Below are 5,915 nucleotides of genomic sequence, written 5' to 3'. Positions count from 1 at the left end.
GTGGGTGACGGAGGGGGCATGAAGTTGTCGTCGTGGTGGATTCCGTTGCAGGGGCACGGTTGAGTGCCGTTCACCCAGACCCCATGGACGTGGGGGATGGCCTCCAGCTCGGGCCCATGGTCGTCGTGGTCACCGTCCAGGGGGACAGTGAGCCCGCCGAAGATGGCCAAAGTTTTGATGATGGAGAGCCGAACCTCCACAATTTGCATCAGCGGTAGACGCAGGATGCAGCGGTCGGGGAGGCTCGTGGACGACTCCACTTGGACGAAGGCCCGCATGGTGGTGAAGTTTCCAGGATGGAGGCAGTGGCGGTCAACGCAGCAGAGCATGCCCAGGTGGCCAAACACGAAGTTGGCCCCCTGGTGGTGCCACAACTCGAGGGGGTAGGCAGCAACATCGATCTCGACGAGGCGGTCGTAGACCATGGTGGCTCGGTTGTCGGCGTCTTCAGGGCGGAGGAGCTCCATCTTGATGCCTAGGAAGGAGGTGGGGAAGAACTCGACGACCTCCTCCCTACCCTCCGCGGAGTCGAACACCAGCAGCGCAGAGCAGCCGGAGGCAGCCGCGAAGTGGAACTCCGCCGAAGGAAGGCGCGAGTCGAAAAGGTGGCGGATAAACTCGTGCGGCTCCACCATAGCCGTGTTGAGGTCCGTGAAGGCGAAGTGGCTGGCGTCGTACACCAGCCCATGCGGGACAAAGATGTCCGGGATGTGGGCGGGCGAGGCGCCGACAGGTGGGATCCCCGCCGGCACGGCCGAGGAGGCCGAGGTGGCAAGGCCGGGAGGAGGGGCGTGGCTGCTGACGGATGACGCGCGCATGGGTGGTGGGGACGCATGCTGGGAGGCCGGGGCGGAGTCGCCGTCAGATGAGGGCGTGGTGAGCATCGCGTGGGGGATGGTGACGGCGGGCGAGATGGCGGGAGGCGCGTCTAGGTTGATGCGGACGGAGCCAACGCGGATGTCTCTCTGCTGGCCATGGGCGATGGCCCTAGCTTGTGGGTTGGTCATTGTGGGAGGGGAGCGTCGGATTGGGATATGCGAGAGGGCGAGAGGCATTGCAGAGAAGCACTCGAAAGCTTTGTGTCCATTGAAGCCGCAGCGTGCACAACGAAGAGGGTCTCGGCAGTCTTTAACTAGGTGGTCGCTCGCCCTACAACGGAAGCAAAGAGGCCTGGAAATGATGCGTGGCGGCCGGCCGACGTGGTGTGGTCTAGCCGCTGGAGAGGAGAGAGGGGCGGGCAGGCGCAATGCCTCGGGAGGGGGCGCATGTTTTGGGGAGGAGAGCAAGGCGTCAAGGTACGGGGTGCGTGATCCCGGCTGAGCTCCGATGGGACCTGGCGAGGGTGTGGGAGGACGGACCAGCGGCGATGGCAGGGAGTTCTCGACAGGCCTGCATGTAGGGGATGGGTGGGCGTCGGTTGCTGGGTGGGCTAGGTTCACATGCATGACCAGCTGGGAGCCCGGGGATTGAGCGGTGGGTGTATGGGCCGGGGCCATGGAAGGCTCGTCTGCATGGTCAGTTCGCATTAAATGCGAAGCGATGGGCGTCGCTGAGGGGGAGCACGCGCCGAGCGCATGCGCATGCGCGACCGGAGCGACGAGTGAAGGTACGGCCACGCAAGCCAGTTGTGTAGGAGCGTGGGAGGCAACGGGGCGGTGTGCGGGGCTAGGCTGGCAGCAGCCACGTTTGGGGGGCGGGGCGGGAAGGGGCGCGTGCGGGGCGCCAAGGATTGAGGCGACTTGGGCGGCACGCAATCGTCCAGGGGTGTGTTGGGCCGGGTTTGCGTAGCAGGCCAGGGCAACCAGAGTTGGAGCGGCAGGGATTGGAGCCCCGGAATCCTACGCGACAGACCTGGAGTGGGCTAGGACAAGCGACAACCCAGGGAGAGCTAGAGGTGACCGTTGAAGCATTTCCTTTTGAATTTGAATGGATGACACCAACGTGAGGAACAAGTTCTCTTGGTAGTGAAGGACAGCGAACGCGGATACCCCAACAAAACAGTGGTCTAGGGATGTTTTAACTAAGTAAGCACTAGGTTTTGCCTTAGTTGAGTGAAATGCAATCCAAATGAGTAGGTTTGGGTCAGAGTGAGGTGTAAGCTGAACATTTGGTGGAACTAAGGGTAGTTTGAACTTGCGATGGATGTAGAACCGAAAGCTGTGACCATGGCGTAGCAGACTGACCTTGGTGGCTACCAATGACGAGCTTACCAGGGATGTTGGAGCAGAAAGGCAAGCTGAAGGGAGTTCCGTCGGAGAAGACGGCCGAGACGGGAACCGGATCATGATGCCTGCAGCCTGAAGTCGCCACAGGAGCGGATGAGCCCGGCAATGGCGAAGGAGAAGACCGTGAAAGAGAGCACGTCATGCTCGTCCACGATGACGCCATATTGACCGAAGGCACCATCGAAAAGCGCACAGAGTATTAGCTCAACTGTGTCCGCCGAGAGCAGCAACGGGAACTGGATTATCCTGGCCACCATGCGATAGCCAGAGCGACTGCTAGGCGCCCGGCCAGCCACATTGGTGCCGAAACGCCGGAGGGCCTCGGCTTCGAAGTCGAAGCTTTGGAAGGGGCTGATGTGGAGGAGGTCAGCCATGGTGGAGCAAGTGGCAGCAGCGGTGGCATTTTCAGAGCAGAGCGGCTGCTCAGGCGGGGGGAGAAACCGCATTGAAAAGAGGCGGTGCTGGAAGGGTGTGTCACACACGAGAACCTCAGCAATGGCTGGCGAGGCGACTCTAAACAGGAAGTGTTCGCCGTCGATGGCACGGACCAGGAGGTCAGCGGAGAGACCCCCCAGGGCGGCCTGAAGTAGGGCAGCCACAAGGAAAGTGTCGAACTTGAGGCTGGCCGACGAGACATGGACAAGGACGTCCACCGCCGAGTCCGACGGGGCAGAGACACATGGCACGGCGAGAATGCGGCGGAGTTGGTCTTGGAAGTCTAGCCCCATGGCATCACCTACGCGAAGGAGGGCGCGCATGGCAACAGCAGAGGCATTGATGTAGCGGCATGGGGGGTGAAGCAGGGGGTCGAGCTGCTCCCCTTCGTAGAACGGCGTCGGCGGCAGGGTTGCCGGCACCTGCGGCCGGCAGGCAGACGAGGAAGGCGCATGGCAGGGCGTGGCGACTTTGGGTGGGGTGGCCTGGTGGTCGCCGGGCGGCGGCGCATGGGGGGCTCAGGGCTCCGAGGGGCGGGGGAGGGCATGGCCATCTCCCATTTCACTCTTTTTGGTTGGGACTATATGTGAACTGCATTGTATCTCTGGTTTCAAAAAAAGAAAAGAAAAAACACCTGACGACGGGACGAAGAGGTGATTTGGAGCTTGCATAGGAGGCTCGTGGTGCGGTTCGAGACGGTAGAAAGCCGGTCTTTCACCAGCGAGCAACTGCCTCCTCTGGTCGAAGGGCGGCCATTTCTATTCCTCTTGGCCGTGACATCATGGTGGACTTGGTGTGCAAGGGCTGCGCTGATGGCAGCATCGTTTCCTAAGTGGTCTGTCCAAGGCGACGGTGAGGCTGTATCCAAGTGAAGATTGTGCTGTGCCCGAATGGAAGCACACCCGACGACGCATGAGCTGGATCCAGCTCGTGTCGTGGCGGAGCCATGTGCGGTATGCACATTTAGCAACACCAAAATTGTGGAATCACAACAAGTGAAGATTGTGCTGGACTCATTTTTCGCTATGTTAGTCTCTAGGGTCCTCCTTATAAAAGACACATGGACCAGGCCCGGGCCGAGGGGTATGCAACCAGTGCGGCCACATAGGGCCTCCAGTTCAGAGGGGCCCCCAATTTCCTAGCACTACACTTCACAGGCCATATATAGGTTACAGGACTATTGATCCTTTGCGCGGCTGCGTCAAGCCCGTGCGTCTATTCGCTCAATGCTACCATATCCTGCGCGTCGGTGACGACTCGAACCAGCGCCGCAACGCCTCCTCGTCAGTTTGCCAATCGACAAAATTTCTTTGCCATCCATGCGCTATAGGCCATGGCTATCGCCAATCAATCCTTTGCCTTCCCTGAGCCGTCGTTTCGCCAAAAGCCGGGTCCCGGCCAACCTTTCAGCCACCATGGAGGCATGGACCTCACCGGGAGAAGGTCACATGGCCACCGCTGGCGCTACCAGCGCCACCTTGACCGCTGCCGGTAGTTCTTCCGGCAAGTCAACCACCTGGTCAATGGTGATCTCAAGCTCACGTTATGAATTCTGTATCGGAATTTTATAAGCACATCAATTTCTATTGCACGTTTTTCTAATCCAATTCGGTAGAAAGTGCAGTACATTGCTGTACCAATTTGTCACAGTCTATCAATTCCGGGTCTCTAGCATTATTCTCCGACAGAACTACAGTCCATCAGTTTTCTTTTGCACATTGCGCCATCTAATTTGATTGTTGCCAAATTTACTACTCCCTTAAAGTTGCTCAATTAGTTTGGATCGGAGGGAGTAGTTGATTTTACTCTACACTAGTGAGCCCGTATCACTATTTGATTTTATTCCATGCAATTGGAAGGAATGTGGTATACACAATATTAGTTTCTTAGAAGTATCACTGAGTGAAACACTACTGCATATAGTAGTTCTGACAAAGAAGATAATATTTGTTAAGTGATGTCTTATTTATAGATTATATTTGTTAGCGATAAAGAAGATTTTTTTTAAGAAATAGGCCCCATTTTAGAGTTTGGCACGGGGCCTCCAATTTCGCTGGCCTGGCCCTGACAGGGTCTAGACTGTAATTTTATATTTCTAGTAGGACTATGTGTGAACTGCATTGAATCTCTGGTTCCAAAAAAAAACACCCGACGACGGGGAGAAGAGGTGAGTTGGAGCTTGCAGAGGAGGTTCATGATGCGGTTACGCGCCGTTGAAAGCCGACCACCAGCAAGCAACTGCCTCTTCTAGTGAAAGGGCACCCATTTCTATTCCCGCTGGCCGTGACGCCATATGGGAGGCAGGAGCAGCTTTGGTTTGGTGGGGCTGCACCGATGGCGGTCTCATCTCCGTAAGTGATCCCTCCAAGGCGACGACGAGGCTGGATCCAACCGGAGGTTGCATCGGACCAGATTATTTTTCCTTCTCTTAATTTGGGGTCCTCCTTGTAAAAGACAAAGGGACTAGTCTATAATTCTGCTGGAACTCTTTGTGAACTGTATTGTATCTCTGGTTCTTGTTTAATGCAGTGTGTGGATCCATGCCACGTTCCAAAAAAAAAGGAAAAAACCCGACTGGCACATTGATATCTATCCATATGCTAGCTTGTCCAACTGCTCACTGATTGATAGTTGATCTTGACCGGCCTCCCTCCAAGGATCACCATCATACAGCTTGATCGCTCTTACTGTATTATTCATATCAAGAAAATGCCCTCTCAACAGTTACTCTAAGGTTGGAGTGTCTGAGATTAAATAGCTCCCGTGCAGTCCTAGGAAAGTTCCTACCAGAGAACTCGTTGAGATGGTATCTTGTTTTTCCTGAAGGGTGAAAGAATACCCGGCCGACATGCATAGCCAGCATCTCTAAGGTAGAACTTGCCGTCGGGGATGTTGATCCCATCAGGTCAACTCATGCTGTCAGTGAGAATGTTTGCATCATGCGCTAACCCCTCCCAGCCATCCAGCACATATGTGAACTTTAGATGAAAGTCAACAGCAGCAAGCACATTCTGGCTTGTGTAGTGCTTCCTCCCCCTGTATGCTGCAGACTGTGACTTAGAAACTTTGGCAGTGACATGAGTACCATCTATTGCCCCAATGCAGTCCTGAAAATGGCATCACTAGCCTGTGTTAGTGCTGAACTTGAACAATACAAGCATATCAAGCCATGAAAAGTGTATATTGTCAATGCTCACCTTAAAGTATGGATACCATCTTGGGCTTCCGCGAATCTTGGGTGGAGTCTGGCCAGAT

Source organism: Triticum urartu, chromosome 3 (assembly GCF_003073215.2).
Source record: "Triticum urartu cultivar G1812 chromosome 3, Tu2.1, whole genome shotgun sequence".
Classification (NCBI taxonomy): Eukaryota; Viridiplantae; Streptophyta; class Magnoliopsida; order Poales; family Poaceae; genus Triticum; species Triticum urartu.
This window is presented reverse-complemented; position numbering follows the sequence as displayed.